Source organism: Dermacentor variabilis, chromosome 2 (genome assembly GCF_050947875.1).
Source record: "Dermacentor variabilis isolate Ectoservices chromosome 2, ASM5094787v1, whole genome shotgun sequence".
NCBI lineage: Eukaryota > Metazoa > Arthropoda > Arachnida > Ixodida > Ixodidae > Dermacentor > Dermacentor variabilis.
Window position 1 is genome coordinate 271,762,809 of NC_134569.1, and position 27,051 is coordinate 271,789,859.

The following is a 27,051-nucleotide window of genomic DNA, read 5'->3' on the forward strand; positions in this document are numbered from 1 at the left end:
CCTCCACGGGTCGCCTGCTTCAGTTTTTCTGGTGTGGGCTTGGTGAACGACACCTAGGCAATCTTGAAGACGCGCGTGGGTTAAGGGATCGGTAGCGCATGGGCGACAATGACTGTGGTCGATGCTGGCGAGGAGTAATGGCACTTTGGCACGTGGTGGACAAGCATTCTTCGATCTCTGCTGGCCGTTCACGTTTCGGGGGCATGGCGCACTTAAGGGAAAACCCCTTAATCCAGCTTGACGGTACAGGCAGAACCTATACAGGTGACCCGCTTCTCCGCAATGAAAATAGAGGCCTGCGCTCGTGGTCACGCCAGACGTCACTTTTCCGGGGCCTTTGTTCCACAAAACGAGGTGCACTACGTGCTGAAGGCTGGTAGGCAGTCGGTGGTTCCAGCAGGCGAGGTGCACTGCGTACTGTTGGCGGGTAGGGAACGGTCGTCGCAACTGCTCCATTACTGCGTACAGTGGGTTGCCTGAGTACGTCAGCGTACGTTGGGGTGCACCGCATCGGCTGTGACTTACGCTCTGGATCCCGTATGATCTGCCTCAGTTCGTCCCGGACAATGTCCACAATAGATAGTACAGCTGGAGTGTGAGGAGTCTGCAACTTGTTGAGCTCTTCCCTGATCAGTGACCGGATGAGCTCCCGCAGGGCTTCAAGGTCGTTCAGCATGCCTCCAGAGAAGACATGGGCACAGGTGCACAGCTTGCCTCATGGTTTTATTGCCGAGCCTGCTGTTCCAGCGTCTTTTCTATGGTCGTTGCTTCCTATCTGAACTTGGCGACCGTGCATGGTGGGTTGCAGACGAGAACTGTGAAGAGTTCCTGCTTTACTCCCCACATGAGATGGTGCAGCTTCTTATCTTCACTCATGTTTGGATCAGCCCCCTTTAACAGGCGGGACATGTCCTTGATGTACATGACCACATTCTCGTTTGTGAGCTGGTTCCTAGCATGAAGTGCAATTTCTGCCTTTATGATCCATGCTGGCACATGTTGCTAGCAGTTGTCGAAATTCTTTGTGATGCTTGTATCAGTGAACCCTCAGTTTACGATCCATGCTGGCACATGTTGCTAGCAGTTGTCGTTGAAATTCCTTGTGATGATCAGTGAACCCTCAGTTTCTCTATCGACAAAGGGACTGGCTTATCTTGAGAGCAGCGCTTAGAAACTGTTCTTTATTGTGTTTTTGTGGTGCGATGCAGATGACTGCACTGTTTTTCTTGTTGTTTTGATTCTTGTCAGCAGCTACTTATTCCTGTGTCAAGAAATAAAATGCTCAGTTGTTAGTGCGCCTATGTAGTTGTCCCATGTCGCCTTCCTTCATCCGTTGTGTTATTTGGCGCCTTTGTTGTAATCATGTATAACCAACTTGCCCATCAACATGAGCTCCCAAGAGGACAAAGAGGGTTCGTGGTTTTCATACCACGTTTTTGTCAAGTCCTCCAAAGCGAAATATACGTTACGGAGCTTCTGTCTCTCATTCCATTCATTAAAGCTCACCACTCTCTGGAACAGTTCGAACCAGTCTTCCATGTCTTCGAACGAGTCACCACGGAATGTTGGCGGCTTGCGGGGTTGGCTTACGACCAGCTGTGCCGGTGTTACCTGGCTAGTCATAGTGGCGGTGTCCAGTTTCCCTTGGCGTGAAGAGAAGAGGGCCGAATTCGGGCGAATCACCTCGAATACAGCGGCTGGTCCGCTGGTGCACAGGTGTCAGTTCCACGGGATGGACTCACTGGTGGTCGGGGCTACGCTGACTTTCATTCGTGGGGCTTCGACTCATACCCCGCATCTCCACCAGAAATGTAACGTTGTTGAAGAATGCAGGTTAACAAAACAACTATATTTATTAAGGCCGAACCTGTGCCCACAACTAAAAGTCACTGTGGTTGTGAAGAAATCCCCGGCAGTCGCGTTGTAAAACTGGCCTCGAACCGTCTTCTTTCTTCCCGCATGATACCTTGGGCGCGTGGCGCATGCGAGCAGGGTCCAATCGACTACCCGTGCCAAGAAGATCGCTGCCTGTTGTTTCTGAACAACACCATGGTACGGTGTGCACAGTGTCCAATACGAAGGGCGCACAACTTGAATGTGACCAAGTTGTCGTGGCACTATCATTGTGCAGGGAGTGCTGCACTTTTGACCAGAGCACTGCGCGCGAAACCAGGAGGTAGTTTGTGCAGGCTCGCGAAAAGTTCTTCACCAGGTTGTCATTTCGTAAGACAAACAAAGTCAATCCACACCTAAACACCCTCGGGACACCGTCAGTTTTGCCTTGCAAGTACTCAGCAAGGCTTCCGAGCTCAGGGTATGCGCTCTGCTGCTCGTAGAAGTGGTGCACACTTATTGTACCTAAAAAGGTGTCCTCGTCTTGGTCATCTTGGTATGGCATGTCCACAGGAGCGCGAGACAGGCAGCTGGCATCAGAGTGTTTTTGTACAGACTTGTAGATTACAGTGATGATGTATTCTTGTAGTTTGGGGCTCCACCACACCAGGTGTCCTGAAGGGTCCTTTAAACTCGTTAGCCAACACAACACGTGATAGCCACTGATGACTTTGAACGGCCTGCCCTATAGGTAAGGGCAGAATTTTGCTGGGGTTGTCAGGCTTGACTCAAACTGGTGAGTCTTCGTTTTTGGGATGACTCTGCAGTTAGCAGGAGCATTTGTCAAATGACTGTGGCAGTTACCGGAGTATGTGAGGGAATGCTTTAGAACACCTTATCCCAGGAGTTTCTTTTTCCCATGGGTCCATGAAGGCGACAGTAAACCAACAAACAATACTTGGTCCGCCAAACGTGCCTCGCCTTGCTAGCGCTGGTAGTCTGTCCGAGGGAGACACATTGCTGGCTTCACGAAGCAATTTGTTGCAGCAGGGCAGGAGAGGCTAGAAGGTCACTAGCCCCACCGGCCGATTGTAACAGCTTCTTCATAGCCTGAAAAATCTCGACTGGCCACTGCTGATAACCACTGGGCAAGAAGAGAATGGTTGGTGGCAAGGGACATGACTTGGCTCGCAGCATTCAGCTACAAAATGCTGACATACACCCCAAAACATCTAATAATGAAAGGCAGCAGCAAAGCGAACTCCCCAAGACAGCTCTGTACAGCGATGAAATATCTTGGATCTCGCTTTAGATCTGCCAGGCTTCAAAAAAAAAAAAAAAAATCATGAGTGCAGATACAAATGCTGCATTTTCCTATGCAAATTTCAAAGGAATTTCGTGCCGACAAAGTTAGCAATCATGGATGGAGTTCTGCTAAATGAAAGGGGATTGTCTTGGCTACACAAAATTAAATTTTTTAAAAAGTTAGTCAGGATATTTAACAAGGGTTGCAATGTGGACTTGTTGGTAACGCCTCTTCAAGGGGTGTATGGTAGCGCAATTAAAAGATGGGACGAAAGAAGACACACAGGGACACACACAGCGCTGTGTGTGTCCCTTTGTGTCTTCTTTTGTCCCATCTTTTAATCGTGCTACTGTACACCCCTTGAAGGATATTTAAACATAGAACGAGTTTTCAAATTAGCCTGCTCAAGGCATCCACATTGCTATGCAACTTTCCCTTTTTATATCTAACAGAGAAGTTGTACTGCTGCAGGGTGAGGTTCCATTGAAGCAAGCAGAAATTTATTTTTTTTTTGACATTTGATTGAGCCATGTCAGAGGTCAGTGGTCAGTCTCGAAGATTAATCTCGCTCCGTACAAGTAACACAACTACTTCTGAGCTGCCCAAACCAAACGGGCACATTTCTTCTCTGAAGTGCTATAGGCTTCCTCTCGTAGTTTACGGCCGGCATAGAGAATAGGATGTCCCTCATAATCATCGCCGACCTAAATACCAAGCCCCTTCCCCTGTCGCTTGTGTCGTACTGAAGAATGAATTCCTTTGTATAATCTGGCGCAGGAAGCACAGGAAGCACAGGATGAGAAACTAATGTTTTCAAACCTTGGAAAGCGTTCTCTTCATTCTTATCCCAGTACATGCTCCTTTGTGCTCCCTTTTGGAGTGCATCCATTAAAGGACCTGCTATTTGCAAATAATTGAGAATGTACCGTTGATAATACCCAACAAGTTCCAAAATGAACAAATGTCTGTTTTTATGCGTGGCTGTGAAAAATCTCTAATTGTTACTGTCCTCAGATCAGGCCAGGGCCTCATGCCCTGGCCGACAAGATGGCCCAAATAAGTACCGTATTTACTCGAATCTAACGCGCACTTTTTTTTCTGATAAAACGGGTCCAAAAATTGCCTGCATGTTAGAATCGAGCACACCCTGAACTGCGTTACTGTATCGCCATCGACATTTGAATATGCCACCTCGTACACACTTAGAGCCTAGCTGCCGTAGCTTTCTCCATGTGCAGCTAGTTGTACGCGTGCTTAGGCAATGCTTCCTTTGGCTTACGTTGGTGCACCACCCGTTTTCCTGTTTTCTGTGTTTGCTATATCAGCATGGAAGTGCCGACTGCAAAGACATGCTGAGTTCATCACGATGCAGCAATTAAAAGGAAAGTGATCGCATGTGCGAAGATGGACGGAAATTGGGCCGCATCATAGGCGTTCGGAGTTTTCAAAACTTGCGTGCAAGACTTGTGCAAGACGCCGGCAGCTGCTACGTACGGCGTGGCCGCGCGACCCTCATCTTGGAAGTGATCTGCGGTGAAGACAAGAGTCTACACATCTAAGCGCACCGCACTGTGTTGTCGCTTAATTCGCGTCGAAGCGAAAGGCCACACAAAGATCAATTCTCTCGCTCCTGCTACCACACTTCTTTGCTCCAGCATTTAGAGAATTTCTATGGTCATTGAGTGAGACGTGTTCATGCTTTGTGCACGACACCATGCTTGTTAATTTAGTTAGTAAGCAAATGTTTACACGGCCGATAAAACTACTACCCTTACTTTTCGTACAGCTGTCTACTAATTTGCTATGGTAATCGATGCTTCGCCTTTAGCAAAACTGCTACTTTATTTTATTTATCGCAACTTTAGTGCATTGGGGAGTAAATCTGTTTTTTCCAAATGAGAGAAAGTTGTATTTCTGTATGAAAGAATGAGATGCGCGGTACTGCAAAGGACTTTTCTTTCTATAGGTCACAGCAAACAGGTGCGCATTACAATTGAGGGCATTTTCTTTTTTCCTTTGTTTTTGGTCACGAAAAATGGGTGCGCATTACAATCAAGAGCACATTAGAATCGAGTAAATATGGTAACTTGCGAGCAGCCAAACCTACATTTTTCCACTGTCATCGTTAAGCCTGCTCCCCTGAAATGCGAGGATACCTGCTTGAAGTGTGATACGTGCTGTTTCCAGCTGTCAGCAAAAAATTTTTACCATCATCAAGATATGGCAGTGCGAATGCCTGCAAGTCCTTTAGGACAATGCCCATCAACTTAGCAAAGCTAAACAACATGTTCTTCAGCCCAAAGCTAAGAACGAGGAGGCGAAAAGTGCCTACAGGTGAGATAAGTACGACATAGTGGCTCGAGCTTTCTGAAAGGGGAACTTACCAGTATCCCCGCACGAGATCTAGAGTCAAAATGTAGTTAGTAGTACTTTGTTCCTCAATGTTGGATATCAGGTACAATTGATCCCTGGTGATGGCATTTCCTTTCCTGTAGTCAACACATGGACGAGAGCCCTTATTAAGGGTTTCCACAAGTATTAGCAGTTACATGTATTCACTCTAAGTGGGCTAATTACCACCCAACTCTAGCATGCGCTGTATCTCTGTCTATATTGACACGTATACATGTTTATCTTTCTCGGGTGACCATGTTTCACCACTTAACAAATGTTATCCCGCAGCGCAGGACGCGCCTGCATGTATAGGAAGTTTCTGGAATGTTATCGATGGTTCCATCTACTGTCTGTCATCGAACCTTGTGTAATCTGATTGCTTGTATGCGCGACGCGAATAGTGTAGAACTTTGTGGAAGACACGCGGGACACAGCGATTAGTCTGGAACATTCAACGATTGATGTATAAAAGCCGACGTGCTTGACCCGTTGATCTGATTTCGATGATCGCCGACCGTGTTACCGCTATCGTTGTGCTATAAGTGTAACCTGTTTTTGTGGGCACAGGTTCACCCAATAAAAGTTAGTTTTGTCTTTCACAGTATTGCTACTGTGTTCTTCAACATCACTACCACATGACAATATGATTTCTCTCTGTCATGGAGACCACCCGGAGACAACCTTACGGATTCGGTTGATGTCAGCTCTATTTCATGCATTATTAGTTCGGTTCTACCTGGCCCTAGCATATTCCCCTAGATATTCCTACAACAGCCCCGTTAGCTCATCTAGCTGCTCAGGTTTAAGAGAGTCCGTGCTTGCAGAGTGTTCCACAACTTTTTCCAGGATGATTTCAGTGTTGGAGGTTGCCTTACACTCATTAAACTCGGTCTTAATGTCATTTGGCTCTTTGGTGGTAAAGTTAATGACTATGCTCCACTCAACGTTTTCATCAAATTGCAGTGGTATATTCTCACCTCCTTCCTGTGACCCAGCACTTTCAGAGCATAGTTAGTATCTGAAAGTTTGTGCAACACTTTAATGGGCCCATCCCAACGAACTTCAAGCTTATCCTTTCTTGAAGGTTTGAGGATCATTATCTGTTCCCCAGCGTTAAATGTTCGAAGCCTCACAGAGCTTGGCATTCTTTTGTGCCATGCCCATGTACTTTTCGACTAGTTCTTGTGTTGCACTTAGCCATTCCAGCAGATTTAGAAAATAATCTCCAACTGTTTGACTCTGTCCTCTTTTCTCTCACATTTCTCTCGACATTCACAGTGGGGAATGGAGTGTCCTCCCATACGCTAGTTTTGCTGGCTGTAGCCTCATGAGGAACCATTCGCAAAGCAAACAATGTAGCCGGAAGACAATTCTGCCAGTCCTCCTTGTGCTCGTAGCAGAGCACCCGCAAAACTCGCTTAAGCACTGAATGCTGCCTTTCTACAATATTTGACTGAGGGCGTAGATGGAACTGTGTATTAACTTTACCCTGCACTTTTGTAAGAATGTGGAAGTCAGTGAATTGGTGAATATTGACTCATACGCCTGGATTTTGGTTGGAAACCTGACTTGGGCAAATACTGTCACAAGCACGTCTTCTACTTCGGTGGAGCTGAGTTCCTTCAGAGGGACTGCCTCCGGAAACTTTGTAGCCAGACACAGCATGGTAAGCAGGTACCTGTAACCCGACTGTCTTTTGTAAAGGCCCTACTGTGTCTATCACGTCGTCTGAAAGGTTCTGACATTAAGGACACTACCTTTAGAAGAGCTTTCCATGTTTCCCCTGGTTTAGCTGAGCACTGGCAGGCGTCGCATGATGTCACAAAGTTTCCTACATCTTTGAAACAGCCAGGTCAGTAGTATTCCATAAGCAATCTTTCAATTTGTTCATGCCTAGGTGGCCAAACCACCCATTTCCATGACAGAGACCCAAAAGGTCTTTCTGGTACTTAATAGGTACGACTAACTGATCCAGAATCCTGTCCCTACAGTCTCTGGAGAGACCATATAACAAGCCTCCTTTGTTGTGCATCGTCACATTGCGCCTAGCAATATCTTTAGCTGTCACATGTAATTTAGCTAGGCTGTCATTCTTTTGCTTGGCTGGCAATACCTCTCTGTCCACATGTAAGGGCCAATCAAAGTTCTTTGAGGCCAGTGATAGTGACAACCCTGTCTCGCTTGTGGGTGTGTCAGCTGGCTCTCCCTGCAGGCGTGAACTTTGACCCTTGCCTTATAATACGCTCTCATTGAGCTGGTCAGCTGGCAGTATTTCCCCAACCGATTTTTCATCCCTCGAGCTTAACTCAGTTTCTGCTGCCGAGGCTACCTCTTCTGTTACTTCTGCTGCAGTGGCTTTTGCAGTTTGAGAGGAAAGCAATGCGATTTGAGGAGCTTGGGTTCACGTCAACACCTGTACTGCGCTCTCTCCAAGTTTCAGCCCTTTCTCACACAATAATTTATCCGACTAATTCGAAAAAATGGAAGGATACTGAAGCAACAAGAATTTGGAAACTGCAGCCTCGGTCATGAGCTCCCCAAACGGCTCACCGATTTTGACTTTCGCCATCAGCAGACACATGCTGTGTTCTTCTACAACCTGTTTAATCCATGCTACCTCTTCAGTGAAGTCATCTGCCGTCACGTAAGACGGATGGACAACGTCCATAGAGGCGGCACTGTCTCGTAGCACGCAGTACGATTTTCCATTAATATGCAGGTCAGAAGATATGGGCGTAAAAGTTCCATGTTCTCGTCTTTTTCATCCTTATACGAAAAAGCTGCGCTAGGCTTCCCGCAATTCGCAGCGATATGTCCAAGTTTGTGGAACTTATAGCAGCAGATCGATCTAAAGGATTCAAATTCGTTTTTCTGCTATTTATGGACGGTTTCCCATTTGATTATTCTTCGCTCTTTTCTGATGACCTTTTCTCTGCATCTACATGCTCCCGTCATTTCGTCTGCAATCCCTTTTTGAACAGAAATTGTTTCCGTGGTCCATTTTGATTATCCCAATTTCCGGCCGCAGCATTTAGATTTCTACACATTGTGTACTCTTCGGCTAATTTAGCAGCCTTTTCCACGGTGTTTACGTTTCCTCTGTCTTGCACACACAGGTTCACAGATTGTAGGATGCTTTTGTAAAATTGCTCTAGAAACATGCATTCAATAGTCATATCTCTGCTCACGTATGCTTTCGCGCTTTTCAACCACTCGACTGGGTTGCCTTTAGGCCATGTGCAAATTCCAGATATGATTCGCTATCCTTATTGCCCATGCTAAAGAACCTTTGCCGAAAAGCTTCGGCTGAACGGCTGAAAGGCGGTACTTATTTAAAAGCTAGCCCTAACCTTCGCATGATGTTATGCATCTCTCGTAGTGAGGCTGGCGATTATTTCAGCAGCTTCACATGGCAACAGAGACAGCAACCGATGTGGTCACATGCTCAAAGCGAAGTTAATCTTCTCGCAAGTCTTTTCAAAATTTTCGAGGAACAACCCTACGTCATTCCCGACTTCAAAGGGCTTTAACAGCCTGTTTATGCAGTATGATTCTGCCTCACTTGATAGTTCCAGAGCCCTTTCACTCGCTCGAGACAGCTCCAAACATTTACTTTCAAGGTCAAGTTGCATTTTTCTGAACTCGTGATCTTTCTCACGATCCTCTGTCCTGTTCTTTCTCTCTCTGTCTGTCCCCTTCTTCCCTTTCTCTGTCGCGTTTCTCTCTTTTCCTAAAAAGTTCTAACCCAATTCCAATGTCCTCCTCACTGGCCTGTTCGAAAATCAGCTTTAATATTTTCAATTTCATCATTTCCTGTGTACCTCAACGCCCAGTTCCTCACCGACAACCAACAATTCGTCTCTCAGCAGTGTCCCCAAACACATGATTGCTGCTTTACTGCCTTGGTCCTGGATCCCTACACATAACTAGTAGGTAAACACATTAAAGTGGAAAGTTGGGCCAGTTGGTATACATTTACGATGAGAACAGTGCGAACAAGATGACGACGCAGTGAAAGGACACAGGATGAGCTCTGACTCCCAACTACGTTTACTGAAACACACATCAGGTACATCAGGTGACACAATCGATCACATGGTCAATCGAGGAATGCACAACCGGGCCACGTGTATATAGGGCATCTGTTATCGTATCGAGCTATCTAGGTACATTAATTCCTGCTGAGAAAGCGCGATTGAAGGCTGGCTAATGCACCACGTGCCCTTTCGCTCGTGCGCTTTCAGGCTGCTTCCACGACTAATCTGGCTGCTTCCACGATGATCGTGTCTGTTGGGAATACTTCCCCCGTTCTGCCAAGCCCTAGTTGAAGTTCACCTCAGGTCAACATTTGCATCTCTGTATTTCGCGGTGTCCTGGTAAAAACAAGTGGGCATACAATGAGTGAAGCCTTTGCACATCAGGTAGTCAGACTGGAGGAAGCTGGGTACCCGGATAGCTTAATAACAGGCAGCTCTGAGAAATTGATTAAATGGGTAAAAAAGCCGAGGAGGCATGAGGCCGAAGGAAATAGCAGGAAGAAGAACGTGGTAGTTGTACTCTATGCACATCGCCTATCTTATGGCCTGAAGAACACTGCAGGTCGTTATGGGGTGCAGGTTGTCTTTTCGGCTCCTGGAAAATTGAGTGCTATTTGTCCGGCGGTCGACAGGCGAGAAAGTGGAGCAGAACGTAATCTTAACGTAAGGTGCAAAGTGAAACGTTAACAAGTATGTAGGCTGCACTACCAATGTGGTATACTCTTTCCCGCTCAAGTGTGGGCGAGTGTACATAGGGCAAATCGGACGGTGCGTAAATGTAAGACTTAGAGGGCATGAATTGTCCTTGGACAAGAATGATTATGCACATGTCTCTGCCCATTACCGGCAATGTAAGTGTAAGCCTCTGCTCAAAGAGACAACAATTTTGTTTAAACGTACTGATGCATCCACCAGATTAGTCGTGGAAGCAGCCCACATTGAGTGAAAGGGCACGTGGTGAATTAGCCAGCCTTCAATCGCACTTTATCAGCAGGAATTAACGCACCTAGATAGCTCGATACGATAACAGATGCCCTATATACACGTAGCCTGGTTGTGCGTCCCTCGATTGACCATGTGATCGCTTGTGTCACTTATATACCCGATGTGTGTTTCAGTAAACGTAGTTGTAAGTCAGCGCTCATCCTGTGTCCTTTCACTCCATCGTCGTCCTGTTTGCACTGTTCCCATTATGTAGGTAAACACAGCCTCGCTAACAATGAACAATCCAGCTTCCCTACTGTTCTGAACTGAACAACCACAAAATGAAGCCTACAGAGTCAAAGCAAAAACCAAGCACTCACCGCAGACACAGCAACATGTCGCAAAATCCGTCTCACTGCTGCCAGCCAGTTGTAAGAGTTGGGGTTGGGCACGTAAAAAGGGGTAGGCTGGCCTATGCTGTCGTCCAACACATCCACGCTAAGGGCGTTGTTGAAGGGAGGAACTTGTTCTCATCCAGGACTAGAAGTACTGTGTTCATTTACAATACAGTCAACGACTGAATTTTCGGATGCCCAAATTTTCGGACATGCCTGATATTTCGGACGTCTTCGCTGCACCGCCACGAGCCCCATAGAATCAATGTATAAGGACATCAGAAGTTTCGGACGCTCGAACCCCCCCCCGTCTAATTTTCCTGACTTTTTTATGCGACGGAAGGTCCTTTGGCTCCTCGCGCAGCGCCCTTGCGAAGAAAATCGACTTGCAGCCGAAGCATATCACCGCTTTGAACCACAACTAGCCGAATCTAGCCGTCACACACCGATTTGGTCTGGCCACGCTGGCTATGTTCATCGCCGCACCTCCGCCTTCGGCGGAGTTTACGGAGCGGCGCCATTTCATTTGTTTGCGCAGGCCACGTTTTAGCTAGCGTGGTGTGTGGTTGTGCTGTTGTGTCAAAAGTGCTCTGCGACGCTAGGCCTAGGCGCTTTGACACTCGTCAGCGAACTCCACTGTTCGCAACTTGTTCGCCAACTGTTCGCCTTCGATGGCCCCCACTCCGTCTCCTCGCCGTCCTCGCCGATGGCATCAAATCACAGAAAGCAGTACTGTCGGTTAACGATGGAGAAGAAAGCCACCATTATTAAGCAAGTCGTGAGCGGCCGATCGCAGGCTGACGTGAGCAAGGAGTTCGGCATTTCTAAGCAAACAGTTTTGGATTTCCTCAAGAACAAGGGCAAGATCTTGGAAGCGGCCGAAAAACCATCTGGTGCCCAAAAAAAAGAATGCAAGCCAAGGTGTTCATCCAAAGCTTGAGGAAGCGCTCGTCGTGTGGCTTAATTCGATGATATCAAAGCGGTTGCCGGTCTCGGGCTGCATATTGAAAGAAAAAGTGGAAACTCTCGCGGTTCAAATGGACATTGAGGATCTAAAATTTAGTGATGGATGGTTGAGGAACTTTAAACATCGGAATGACCTCAAGTTCAAGAAGATGTGCGGTGAGAGCGGCGCCGTCGACAGTGCAGTTATTGAGCAGTACCGCAACGGAAAACTTCAGTCTTTGTTGCAGCAGTTCTCTGCTGACGTTTTCAACTGCGACGAAACTGGTTTGTTTTTTAAGATGTTGCCGGAAAGAACGCTCGCTTTTGCTGGTGACCCATGCCATGGTGGCAAGCACAGTAAAGAACGGCTTCCCTTGTTAGTAATCGGGAAGTCAAAGAACCCGAGGTGCTTTAAAGGGGCAACGCTGCCAGTGTTGTACGAAGCCAACAGAAAGGCATGGGTGACTCAGCAGTTGTTCAAAAGTTACATCCGCAGGTTGGACAGGAAGTTTGAGCTTCAGAACAGTCGTGTCGTGCTCTTCATTGACAACTGCGCCACTCATGGTGACATCAAGAATTTGAAGGCTGTCCAGCTGGAATTCATGCCACCCAACACGACTGCAGTCCTCCAACCAATGGACCAAGGCATCGTCCGCAATCTGAAACTTTTGTACCGTTTGCGGGTACTAAACCGCATGGTGCTGTATGCGGAAAACGGCAAAGGCTACAACGTTGATCTTTGGTCTGCTGTTGGAATGCTTCCGGACGCATGGAAGGCAGTGAGGCAAGACACAATTCGCAACTGTTTTCTCCACGCGGGCTTCGTAATCGCCACAGAGGAACCAGACTTGCCTGAAAGCAACAACACAATTGACGTGTGCCCGCCCATGGACGACATGATCAATGACCTCCGCTCTGCTGGGGTTTCCATACCCACGGAAATAACTTTTGAACAGTTTGTTGACGCTGACAACGAGCTCGACTTCTGCACAGAACTGACTGACGAGGAAATAGTCCGTCAGGTTGTGGGGGATTCAGAAGACTCCGATGTTGAAAATGAGAAGCCAATGCCTGCGCCGCCTACAAGCGCCGAGTTGATGCGAGCACTGTTGACTCTTTTATCGGTGTACAGTGCTGACATGACCCTTGCTCAGATCGAGGCGAATATGATCGCATGCAACCTGAAAGTCGTCCAAACAACAATCAACAAGTTCTTCAAGCCACTGCAGCAATAACACCAGCTGCCCGACGATGCACATGTACATAATAAACCGGCAGTCGGCTACATACAGAGTTTTTGAACGCCTCTTTTTATAGCCACTTCACTGATGCTTTGGCAGGGTTTAGGACACCTGGTACTTCGCCCTTTACCTCTAGATCTGAGAAGAAAAAAAAGGAAGAAGGTGCGTTTTTTTGCATGCATTCATTTTTTCGGACTGCCTGAATTTTCGGACGTTTTTACGTTCCCTAGAGGGTCCAAAAAATCAGTTGTTGACTGTACCTATATGAAGAGTGGAGAACATTACATCCTGTCAGCCTAGCGTGAGTGAAGTGAGCAAGGTGACTAACGACTGCTTTAAAACCCTCTTGTCTTCGCTAGATCCCTAGGCCTGGGAAACTACCATCCACCCTTTGTCCAAACAGAGCGTTCAAAGTCGTCGAGGGATCAGTGTTGAGGGTGAGGGTTCACACACTCACTCCCGCACCTTTGTTCACTGCACACACAGAGAGGGGGAGCCTTGTAGACAGGAGTTGTCATGTTTGACTCAAGCTGGTGCATCTTGGTTCCTGGATGACCCCACAGTGAGCGGAAGCGTTTGTCAAATGACGGTAGTGGTTACCGAGGTCCATGAGGGAATGCATTAGAACACCCTATTCCAGGAGTTTCTTTCTTGGTTCCATTAAGGCGACAGCGAACCAACAAGCAACACTCGGTCCGCCAAACATGCCTCGCCTTGCTGGTGGTGGTAGTCTGTCTGAGGGAAACAATTTTGGTTTCATGAAGCGATTCATCGCAGTGCGGCAGGAGAGGCTAGAAGGTCACTACCCCCACCGGCCGATGGGCTACTGGCGTCAGTGTGGATTTCTGTATCAGCATCCCCATCGAAGTGTGCAAGTACTGGTGGCGACTGCATGCATTGTTTGAGTTTTTGAAATGCATCGGCCTACGGAATTTCCCACTGGAACTCGATATCACATTAGTTAGATGTGTTAGCAGCTCAACGATGCATGAAAAGTCCTTAACAAAGCGCCTGTAGTATACACACATGCCGAGGAATCTACGCACTGCCTTCTTGTGGATGGGCTGCTGGAACTTTGTGATGGCAGCTGTATTCTGCGGGTCAGGGTGGACTCCAGACTTGCTGATGACACAGCCCAGAAACAGAAGCTCATCGCAAGCAAAGTGCCATTTTTCCAGCTTCAGAGTGAGCCCTGATGACTTGATGGCCTCTAGTACTGTCGCAAGCCGCCTAAAGTGATCGTTGAAATTTCCAGCAGATACAATGTCATCCAAGTAGACAAGACAAGCTTGTCACTTCAATCATGCTAACACCGTGCTCATCACGCGCTGGAACGTTGCAGGTGCTGAGCACTGTCCGAATGGCATGACCTTTAACTCATAGAGGCTGTCTGGCATGACGAAAGCGGTCTTTTTGCAATCCTTCTTCCGACACAAATTTCACGGTCGAGCAGTAGACGTTGATCACCCTCGATAACACCTTTTACGTCTGCGGATGTTTCAGTGCCGTTGGAAATGACAATGCTGGAGCGAGGTGGGATGCTGACTTGGTCCTCAAGTACACTCAAAGCATACTGACTGGAAGGCCTCTCCGTCGGTATCACTTGGTCTCTGGACAGCGTTATCAACTTCGACCTCAGGTCGATGATTGCGCCGTGCTGGTTCAGCAACTCCATGCCAATAATTACGTCTCGCGAGCACTGTTGGATAACAAAGAACATGGCAGGGTAGGTCCGGTCATGAACTGTAATTCTTGCTGTGCAGATTCCCGTTGGCGTTATGAAGTGTCCTCAAGCTGCCCAAATTTGAGGGCCGTCCCAAGCAGTGTTGACTTTCTTCAACTTGGCTGCAAATAATCCACTGATGACAGTAGTCAGCTTCAGTGTCTACAAGCGCAGTGACTAAGTGGCCGTCAAGAAGCACAATGAGGTCGGTGCTTCTTTTATCTTCCGTTGCAGTTAGGTCGTGGCGTCGGATCACGGCTGCGTCGCGTTGACCTGTGGCTGGTACATGGCGTCGCCAGGTTGTCTTTTGTCGGCACATTCTTGACTTCCAGGCTTTGTCGGGATGGTGGCGTGTCGTTGCTACGTCATTGAGTTAGATCTCGAAGTGCTATTGGTGGCGGCAGAGGATCTTCGGCATTTCGACGTACAGCAACCGCATCTCCATCGGTTGTTGCTTTCACTTTTCTGGATATGGACTTGCAGACCAGCTCCGGGCTGGGCCAGTGTATGGTTGGCGCTGCGGTGACAGGTAGTGGCCAGGTGACGGCGAATGGGACAATCATTGAGAACTCCACTGAGTGGCGGCGAGGTAGTCAGTGATGTTGCGAGGTCGATCCTCAAATGGTCGGCGCGGCGCGTTGACGGCAAACCCTCACAATCCAAAGTTGCTGTATGGGCATCGGCGGTACACAGGGCCGGCATCTCCACAATGGTAGCAGAGCAGGCAGTGGCGGGGGGGTGCAAATGTCTATCTTGGGATGTTTCGCTGCCTGAAAGGTGGGCCAGGTGGTGACGGTGGCAGCGTCTCGTGACAGAATCATGGCGTCATGGAGCCCTGGCGCGGGTGCAGAGGGGAAAATGACGGCGGGTGACGACGGCATATGTCATCGCTGCTGGCTGGGGCGATAACAGTTGCACTTTAGTAACCCCAAGTGATCGCTGAACCTCTTTTTTAACGATGTCAGCGAGTCAGGCCACTTGAGGCTGCGACCTTAGAAGGAGCTTCTGCAGTTCCTCGCTAACAAACAACTGCTCGGATGGTCTCTCACATGTCGCTGTCAGGTGCTTGAACAGTGGTGTGGTTTCCTGCTTTGTCCGCATATCGAGCACCTTCTCAATGGTTGTGGCTTCAGAAACAAATAAGCAACAGTCTCGGGCAGATTACATATCAATCCGGTGGAGAGCTCTTGCTTGAGACCCCTCCTTAAGAAGCAAGCTTTTTTCTCTTCTGATATATCAGGGCCGGCGTGTCTGAACAGGCAAGTCTTCATAGGGTAATTGCACTCGGAATTCTAGCATAGCTTTGACCCTTTCCTTGTGCACAAAGCTCGTAAAGGTCTGCAGGAAGGTGCTACAGAACAGCTCTCATGTTGTCAGGATTGACTGCCAGTTCTCAAACCACATTCTGGCGGCGGCGTCTAAGGCGAAGTATACATGCTGCAGCTTGTCATCTAAGTCCCAGCTGTTGAAAGTCGTGATTCGTCCATAGACCTCCAGCCAGGTTTCTGGGTCTTCATCCGATAATCCAAGGAAGGTTGGTGGCTCCTGAGGTTGTTGCAGCAGGATAGGGGACGCCGGGGTAGCCATTGGGGGTTGACTTGGCGTTAATTCCTGTGGTCTTCTCTGAAAGAAGCCCTTACTCCAGTAGCAATCCTCGCAGCCTACGGCTAGCTTGCTGGCCACTGGCAAGGTTGGTGTTGTCCTCAGGTGTAGGACTTGGATTGCAGCTTTTCAGGGGTGTTTGGTACATGAACACGCTAGCACCTCCACCAGATGTCACATGGCAGTGACGGTGAATAATACAGCAGCAAATCTGTGAATGATGAAACTAACTTTTATTGGGAGAACTTGTGTCCACAAAAACTAGTTACACTCAAAGCACAGTGATAGCGGCGGACATAGTCGGCAATCATTGAAAATCTGATCAGCGGGTCAAGCGCATCAGTTTTTATACAGGAGTCATAGACTGTTTCAGGGTAATCGCTGGGGCCCATGTTTGTTCCAGAAAGTACTACACATTTCACATCGCACATACAATCAGATTACAGAAGGTTCGGTGACAACGGACAGCGGATAGAACCATTGATAACATTCGAGGAAACTCTGATACAAGCGGGCCCATCCTGCGCTGAGCAATAACATCTGTTACATGGTGAAAAGCAGTCAGCCAAGAAAGATAAACAAGTACATGTGCCAATACTTCCGCCATAAGGGAGGATGAGGCACATCAAAAAAATTTTTTATTCTACAGCGAAGCTGTTAGCCTCTACACTCTTAGCCAAATCTACACACTTCGCGTTGTATATTTGCCACACAACAATAGTCGTCATCTGCCTTGCTTGCGTTTCCTTTCTTGCAAACGTTGGGCTCACTACTTTCCTGTCGAGAAGGCTCTGTCATGCTGATAATGTGCATGCTGTTCGTGACTTGGAAGTACCGGGCTCACAGTGTTAAAGGAAATGCAGACAAGACAGATGACGATTATTGTTGTGTGGTAAGATACGCTCCAAAGGGTGTAATTTTGTTTAAGAGTGTAGTTGGTCGGAATTTTCATGTCCGCATCAAAAAAAAAAAAAAAAAATTGAACCGGGAAGAGCCATATCTCGTTTTGAATTGGGCATACAACACGCAGCTCTGTACTCATTTGAAAAATGAAAAGAACAAAACGAGTGTCAAAACTGCACGATGGATGATAAGGCACCTGCGAACAATGCGAGACATGTCCTATTGGACCACAAATATCCTCTGGGCATCTCAATTAGATCCAAATGCCCAAGCTTTGTTTAGGACATCCAGTGGTTAACATGAGGACATTTATTTCAGGACGTCCTACTTAAGACACCCTTCAGACATCCACATGATTCAACTTCTGGGATCTCAACAAATTCTGAAACTTTAATCTTACGGATGTCCAAAGGAAGTTTTCAACAGGATGTCCCATACCAGACATATGTGAGACCAACAGACACAATCTGACATGCACTACGTGATATCACAAAATGTGAAGTCTCTTCTATGGCTGCCTTCAGCGCATGCTCTTCCGAAAAAACAACATGTCAGCGAGTAACATGTAGCTGCTGCACTCAGGAATCAAACTTCCAATGCAGACGATAAAGGGAGAAGTTGCAATGAACGACCGAAACTGCAGAAGCACATTGGAAAAAAACATCGCAAAACAGTAGGCGAAGCAACAGAACAGCTGCGCATTACCACGCATTAGTGCCTACCGCAAGGCGTAACTGAACGAATCATGTCCTACACTCTCCAAACATGTTGAGAAAGCTGAGTACTGCAACCCCTGCAACGGCTGCAACCATTGCCATAGAATAGAGCAGTGACTGCCTATACCCAGTCGAATCGCCACTGTCTGTTGCATGCAAGCTCTGCACTGATTTGAGCGTAGTCAGTCACATGACTTAAGGTCACAATTTTATTGGATCTCTCCACCCTTCCCTGTAGGCTCGGAATGCCTGAAGGTCGCTGCACCCCGCGCTCAGTGTGCGCATTTTCTCCGAATGTGGTGGCTGCTTGATGTGCTCATCAGTTCCAGGTGAACGTTTTCGTTGTGTGCTTTTGAGCTCCATCTCCGCGGTGCCTGTACGTTTTACGCCTAACAAGAGGTAAGTGACAGTTCATGAAGTCAGTGTTTTTCTATTAGCAGCCCTACAATCTTTTGGACTAAAGTGTCGTTGTGTCTGCGCATAATCGAATGATGGTCATTGTACATCCCCATCATTTGTGGCGATGGTAACATCAATCGGCGATTGATGATCTGTTGTTTGTGTTTGATCGCATCATACTGCTTTTCAGCAAACTTCTGAGCTTACACTGTCCTATATTGTTTCTATATAGCGTTGAGATCCACCAAAAATAAATTTCTGAATGCGAAACTTTAGAACCACTAACTCCAATGCAGCCCACAGGATGGGTCTGTGCAAGATAATAACTATTCTCAATATGCACTGTCTGGAATAACCTTGCTTAAGCTTCGTTTGCGTAACCATGATTGCAAAAGCAATCGTACACAGGGTGTCTATCAAGTTGACATTTCAAAATTCCCAGAGTGTTCCAGGTTTTCCCTGGGCGCCTTTGCACAATTCCCCGAGTGATGCAGAATTATGTGTTATGTCAAGACGGCCTGAAACCATATCGTGTAATGCTGTCACTCTTTAATAAGCATATGAAAAAAATAAATAAAAAAACAATTTAATCCAATTTGAATACTAAAGAGTAGTGTTTATGTTATTCAAAAAGAGAATGGAAGGGAGGGGTTAAAAAATGCACAGCAGATAAAATGTCTTCGAAAAAAATTGCAACTGGAGTCGGACATTCTCAAATACGAATAAAAAGAAGATGCATACAGAAGCAAATATTTTCGAATATGAACTATTTCTATCAACTGATAGCAAGCTCAGTGGTATGAAGCCCTAACTTTGTCACAATTGAGATTCTCTCTCAACAGCTCTTAAGTCAACCTCAACTGTCCTGACATACTCGCAGCCCGGGCATGATGCCTTAGTGCTGTGTTTTACTGCTTTAAAGAGTTTATTTTGGTTTGGATGAGGGACACCTGCATCTCAGCACCAGCCAACACTTTGTTTTTTGAGCTCAAGCTCCTTCAAAACGGTGGCAGCACGCTTCCTTTCCCGTTCATTCCACAATGCATAGGTCCTTTCTGACCTTGTCCTCCTTCCGCCACTCGTTCCCCCACGGACAATTTGAAGCATCTTCTTGGTCAGTTGCACAGTCCACTTCCGATTTTTAGAACTCCCTAGGGGCCACGAAAACGTCCGAAAAATCGGCGAGTGGGAAAAATAAATGCATGTCATTTACTGCCCTTAGGGGCTCAAGCCGCCACAGGCACATTCGAAAATGCTCTGGAGGCCTGTAGGTACACGTATTAGGCATATCGGTGCTTGTACTGTGACAGAAAATACTGGGTGCACAGGTGTATAATTAAGGAATACATACTGAGTCCTGTGGCAATAGGCCCTTCCCACGCTTGTTATGCTTCACTGCAATCCTTTTGTGTATGCTTCGCCAAGTAATATTTCTTTATCGAGGAGAAGCTGACTTTCGGGAACCGGCATTATGCAGCGCACTGTGCTTTCCAAGCTTCTAAGCCAATCGCGAGGACCACAAAGAGTCCGTGCCATTGCTGACAGCAGCGAGTTCTTTCAATAAAAAACACGGCACCCAATGGCAAGAAGCCTCATAGCGAACGTCGAAGCAGTTAGGACTAACGTTGCCGCAGTAGTAGCTGCGGCTGCCAGTGGATCTGTGTGCGAGAGCGCCGGTTCGAGGCGGCGAGGTAATCAAATGGCAGCGGTGGTGGCTTTGATTAATGCTGCTTCGGACCTGCGGTCACGGTAAAACGTCCCGAAAATCGGACGGCGAAGAGTTCTTGCATCCGAAAATTTTAGACGTTCTGATACATTGACTCTATGGGTTACGCGGTGGCGGTGCCGTGAAGCCGTCCAAATTATCAGGAATCCGGGAAGTCGGTCGTTGAAAGTACACTGGCGACTCGTCCCGCCAATGACAATGCGTCAAAGACGATTAATTACGATTCCTGTCTGTTACTCGAGCCAGCATTACCGCGACTTTCGACCCTTTCAATAAAATTACAGCTAATTTTCCCTGATAGAGCCACAAATTCCCCGAGTTTTCCCCGAGTTTTTCCAGACTACTCAAAATCACCGAGAATTCCCGGTTTTCCCGATCGGTAGACACCCCACGTACAACTGCGTAAGGCTGAAATAGCTGATATATTGTATCATGGTCGGGGCACTTGCTGCACATTATGGCCAGCAGCACTGCTGAATTTTAACACACGAGTCTTTATGCCTGCTATATTCTTCTTGCCAAACAGTACCATGCATGTTTCTTAGAATAACAAAACTTTCGGGCAACTTGTTAGGCTTCTGCTTTATTACGTGTGAATGGGTGCATGCTAGTAAGGTGTTAAGGTCAACTTTATTTCTCAACTCTGTAACGACGAAACGTGTGTGCAGATTAGCTCGTTCGCACATGGTCGAATTTTTTTGTTATATGAAAGTTTGTCAAAGCTGACTCTGTTGCACGCTCGTAGTGATTAACCATGTCGCTTAAGCTTCGTCTGCCATTGGCATTTTGTTTGCATAACGATCGTGATAGCAATCATAAAAACTGCATAATGATGGATTAACTGAATTTCCTTTATTTATTTCAATACTCTGACTGTCACATAGGGCGTTACAAAGAAGAGTGGGATTCTATACAATAAATGGAAATCATGGTTTTGAAGCATGATGGAACAGCTTGTCACTGTCCTTAGAATGTAGGAATAAGTGTGCAGGCTTGTACATGAACTTGGGACGTGGTATACAGATGTAGGCACCTGTATCACAATTAGAGCGCTTGCTGCACATGATTAATTGGCCGGCTGCACTGCTGAACTTTACACCACGCTTGACTTTACGGCTGGTATATTTTTGCCAAACAATGCCATGCACATTTTTTGAAATAGCGAAACTTTGGGGCCATTTTGTTAGGCTGCTGCCTATCGGCATGTGGTCGTATCCATGCTATAATGACACTAACACAATCAAGCTTAGGTATCACCTTCCTGCAATGATTGAAACATTTACACTACTTAGACTATAACTCGTTCACATGTGGTCACATTGTTTAGTATCAGTAGTGGGAAACTTTTGTCGATCTTTGTTGACTGCTAAATTTGTGTCACACACCTGCCCTCACTGATTAACTGTGTCATTTGAGCTTCGTCTGCCGTTTGAGTTTGCGTAACTGTGACTGCGAGATCTATTGTAAAACGGTGTGCAGTTCAAATAACTAAATATTTGTGGGCATTTGTATGGCAATCGTAGCACTTGTTGCATGTGATGGTTGGCCGGTGACGCTGCTGAATTTTCCCACATGTTTCTCTCAAACAATGCCATACACGTTCGTTTCTGGGAATAACGAAACTGTTGGTCGACTTGTGAACTGCTGGTTATTTACACATTGTCGGCTCCCTGCTAGTATGATTGTGAGAACAAGCTTACGTCTCAACTGTCTGTTACTATCGAAATGTTTACGCTACTTATTAGACTACTGGTTGCTCACATGCTGTCATTTGTTTATTAATGGGGAACATTTGTCTCTGTTGACAGTTAGTTAAATTCCTGTCCTGCAACTTCGCTAGTTAAGCGTGTTGCTTAAGCTCCGTCTGCTGTTTGAGTTTCCATTGCGTAACCGTGCAATTGCGAGAGCAATCATAAAACAACCCAAGAGTGGAATAACTAAACTTTTGTAAGTATTTGTAACACGATCCAAGCGCTTTCTGCACCTGATGGTTGGCCGGCCAAGCTGCTGAATTCTCCCATTACTTTTACACCGATATATTGCTCATGCCAAACAATGCCGTACACTTGCATTTCTGGAAATAACGAAACTTTTGGGCGACTTGTCAAACTGCTGCTTATTTACACGTTCTCAGGTGCATATTGTATGATGGTGAGGTCAAGCTTGTGTACGTCTCGGCTGTCTGTAATGATCGAAACGTATACACTTCTTATTGGACTATTGCTCCTTCGTACGTTGTTGTATCTTTAGTAATGACCATGGTGCCAGCATTTCGGTGGGGGCGGAATGCGAAAACACCCGTGTACTTAGATTGGTCTAAATTATTCCAGAGTCCCCCACTATGGCATGTCTGATACTCAGATCATGGTTTAGGCACGTGAAACCCAATAATTTAATTTTTTAGTAATGGAGAATGCTTGTCTCTTTTGATTGTTAATTAAATTTCTGTCATTTAAGCTTGTGTCATTTGTGTCATTTAGGCTTTGTCTACCATTTGAGTTTTCTTTGTGTAACTGCAATTGCAACAGCAATCGTAAAACTTCGGAAAGACCACATTGGAACTACTGTAGGCATTTGTATTTCAATGGCAGCACCTCTCACACAGGGAAGTTTACTAACCGTGCTACTTCAGTTTTCTTTCCTCTCGGATTTGCTATCATTTGGGCCAGGGTATTTACTCAGATGGGTGCGCGACGCACTGGACAAGATTACGAGGCTGTTGCATCTCCATATTGTCATTGTATTTTTAGTGTAGCTATATAGTTGACATTCACCTGATTTTTTTTTATTATTATTGCAATGGAAATTGTAGGGACACTTATGAAATTCTGCTGATGCAGATGTGCACCGCAGTGGGCTGTGGCTTCGTGAGCGCTGTTCCTGTGCAGCTGCAGTGTTGAAGGTCGCATAAACTTGGCTCTGGAAACGCATTACAGCTGGCAGCCGCAAGAAGCAATCGCTTGTCGCTACTACCTCGCTTCATCCCGCCAGCGTGCCTACAGCGAGTTTACTGTCAATGAGATGTGTTCATGTTTTGCTTTGCGCACCACACCAAGTTTGTTGGTTTAAGGGGGGACCCGGGTCTTTGGGACCGAAAATCAACCCAAAATTTGAATTTTCAATTTCTATTTCCCACGTTCCTGACGTGTTTCTGCGCCTATCTCTGAAATTTGGTTACAAAATACTACGCAGTTCTTCCGTTATCATGACCTAAAGATGCGAATCCGCAAGCGTTGCCTTTTAAATTAGGGACAAATTGCGCTCAATTTTCGTTGCGCATAACTCAATAACTACATAGTCTGCCAGCACCATTTTGGTATCATTCGAAAGCTCACAATTTTGGCTTTCTTTATTCCTCGGATGTCAACATTGCCGGTGCTGCGGACCCAAAAAAGCAACAGAAAAAGAAGTTCGCAGCGCATGCTATTATTGGCCAGTTTGAGCATGAGATCAAGATGGTGAGTCATGATTGGCTCCAAGGATCACAAGCGCTCAAACGAGGAAAAACATCCACCATTTTGTCTTAGTCTCGCGAGTGCGACGCTGGATATGCTGGAGGTCCGACACAGTTTCCTTCCGTGAATCATTATGGGCAGAAACGTAAAAGAAGCAATAGACTTCCAAAAGCGATTCCGCAGTCGCGGTCAGCACAGGATATCCAGCAGCTCGCCGCTGAAGCCGTACCACTGCCGAACGTCAATGCCTTAACTGCTTTGCCAGATCATGCATATCCACCCCATGTTGGTTACACTCGCGAAAGAATTGAACATGGCTATAATAACTGAAGAGGAAGTGGATAAGAGTACATGAGAAAGCTACGCTCGACAAGATTGCATCTATGACGGCCACGGAGCAAAAGATTCGGCGTTTTATTGAAGATCCGACCACCGATAGTGCAACAGCCTCGGTCGCGAAGCCCGCTACTCTGTACGTTGCTGTCAGACTTGTAGCAGTGAATAAACAAGGAAGCAAAGGTTTAATGTAGTGTATACTGGTGATGACACATACAGCTGCTTAATTATAGCTGTCTATTAATTTGCGGTCGTAATAACTGCTTCGTTTTTCAGGCGAAACTGTGACATTTTTTACTGTTATCAGCTCATTTGGCAAAGCTATGCTGACAGCTATTTGACAAGCTATGTTGTGTTGCACAGAATTGAAATTATCACAACTTCTTTTCTGATGACTGTAGCTTACCAAGTTTGTATAAAGCCACAAGGAAGTAAAGTTGCTGTCAGAACGAGCAGATTGGCGTTAAAAGTGCAGGTTAACATGTACATGGTGGATACAGTTGAAACACGCAATAACGAAATTGCCGGCGAAAGCAAAAAATTTCGATTTTGCGGGAATTTAGTTAGCGCAAGAATGAGGCAGAAAAGAAAAGGAAGGGAATTGGCATGCAAAAAAAATTATGGCCAAAAGTAATTCAGTTTACTTTGGCGAGCCTTGCCTTGCAGCAATTTTAGTGCTCTCGATTTGCACTGCAAAAAGTGGTCCATTGCCACGTGCTCACTGAAAAATCAACGAATTACGTTGAAGGCATTCAATACATCCCGCAGGTTCGCCGTCTTCTCATGATTAGGTATCCGGTGGTGGTGGTCGTCGTCGGCACCATCGCAAACTTTACTTATGATGACCTCATCGGTCATGTTTTCATGCACGACAAGACCTTCATCCGCACGAACTAACTCATCGATGCTGAGGCCATCGGGAACACCGTCTGTCACGGCAGAAAGTTCATCCCATGCGTGGGCCAGCGATGGCGGCACTGCGCTGTCAGCACTGTCATCGAGTGCGCCTTCAGGCGAATCTTCCTGCGATGCCACTGTATCAGCGCATGATGCTTGCCGAGTGGCAATGAAGCCAGCATATATAAAACGATTACCTATCATGGCTGGTGACGTAGCAACCCTTGCGGCCACCACCATCTCAAGCACCATGAACATGTCCACTACGGTGGGACGCTTCAACTGGAGGTCCAGCAGCAGACGTTGAATCAGCCTCTCCCTGTAGGCGCACTTGACGCTACTAATGACGCCTTGATCGAGCGGCTGCAGCATGTAAGTGCAGTTTGGTGGGAAAAAAACCAAGCGTACGTTTCCAAGCTCCACGACATCAACATGACGGGCACTGCAACTGTCCAAAAAAAGGCAGACCGACCTGCCTGCCTTCCGCATATCGGTATCAAAGGCCTCTAGCCAGCTGCTAAATATGGCCCGGGTCATCCATGCCTTCAGGTTCGCGGTGAATTGTACAGGCAGCCGACAATTTTCCTTGAAGCAGTGGGACTTCTTGCTGCTTGGGCCGATGTACCTGTGAACTGTGGGTTAATTTTTGTCTCTGGGACTGTTCAAGCAAGTCCACAGAAATGCCCCACTAAATTTCTTAGTACATGTGAACTGCAATGTAGTTGTCTGCGACTGCTGAGCCAGCCTGCAGTGAGCCTTAGTAAAATGCTTAGTCGCCATAATACCTGTGATCTTTTCAGAAGTATTTGTATCTGCTGCCATGGAATAACAGCCCCGCTCTGCCTCTGGTAACTCCCATCGAGGCTGCCCGATACCCGTGAATTTTTAGGATGAACTTGTGTTTGTGTGTGGCCGCTGAAGCAAGCCCACACAAATCCTCTGTTAGCTTTTGGTACAGGTGAACTCATATAATGCATTTTTCTCTCTATGACTGCTCAAGCAAGCATGCTGCAAGCCTTTAGTAATCGTGTAGTCGCCAAGGTACCTGTGACGACTTCAGCAATATTTGCCTGCGACCACAGAAAGGTCGCATTCAGCTTATGTTTACTTGCTTAGAGGGCTTCGAGCATGTGAGCACTTACGGTGAACTTGTGTTTGTGACCATTCAAGTACAGCAAGTATCTTGTAACTTCTAGTACCTGTGACATGAGTTTGGTTTGGTGCTGAAGCAATCGTCTTGTAACTGCTTTTGTACCTGTGAACTCTCTAGTAATGTTTGTGTCTGCAACTGCTTAGAGGATCCTTTAGTACTTTTACTGGGTGCGACCACTGAAACAGGCCCGCAGAAAGTCTGGAGTAGCTTCCTTCACGGCTAAGACACCTGTGAACCTTCCAGCAAATATTGCATTATGTGCCTGTGACCGCTGAAATGAGCCAGCCCGCAGTAGGCCTCCTACTGACTTCCTTTGTACCCCTCACCCTTGCAGAAGGCTTTTAAAGTTCGTTTACTAGCTGAGATGCCTCTGCAAAATAGTCAAATCTCGATATAACGAATCATGCAGGACTGCCGAAAATTGTTCCGTTATTTTGAAATACTGTTGTAATGAAAAACTTGCCATTATAAGCCAGTGGACAAACCTATAGTCAGATACAACTTTAGAAAAAAGGGGGCGTTTACTCCTCCGAGGGGTATGCACACGAACATCCACCAATGGGCGCGCACTCTGGACCGACGTCATGCGCCAGACGGCCGGTGACCCCGCAGTCGGAGAAGATGGCCGCCCGGGCTTCGAACTGGGTGAAGTCGCATCAGCTGTGCGCGTCAACGCCTCGTCACAGTGAATTCCCAAACTGTTTGTGATTGTCTATCATGCCGGAAATATTACTGCGAGCTTACGATGCGGCATTTGTGCCGCGTGCATTTATTCCAAGCCATGATCCGGCGAAGAAACATTGAAGCGAGCATCACTGACGCTGCACTACGCTTTGCCTGAAAAAAAGATCCCACGGCCACCGCTGCAAACACACATCCTGCTTGTTTGTTCCATGTCTGTTTTATTTCGCTCCCGAGGGAAGTTACGACGAGAAAAGTTTGCCAAAGTCTGGTGCCTACTGTCAGCGGTGGGTGTGTTCGTGTACTGTGTCGCTGCGTTTCTCGTCGGACGGGGTGAAGTGATGGAGCAAAACCATTCTCAGGAGAAATGAGAAAAGCGTGCGCG

The 27,051-nt window shown here is 46.8% G+C and overlaps 1 protein-coding gene across 9 annotated transcripts in view; it reads right to left on the bottom strand.

Moving 5' to 3' along the window:
• Window positions 1–27,051, bottom strand: part of gwl (serine/threonine-protein kinase greatwall) — a 619,920-nt gene that overhangs the window by 498,684 nt on the left and 94,185 nt on the right. Inside the window, exon 1 of one of the 9 annotated variants that reach the window (XM_075682971.1) lies at window positions 5,524–5,543. The exons of the other annotated variants lie outside the window; for them this stretch is intronic. The gene's annotated coding sequence lies outside the window, so the exon portion shown is untranslated. Of the gene's footprint in view, window positions 1–5,523; window positions 5,544–27,051 lie in introns of those variants that run through there. 9 annotated transcript variants of the gene reach the window in all.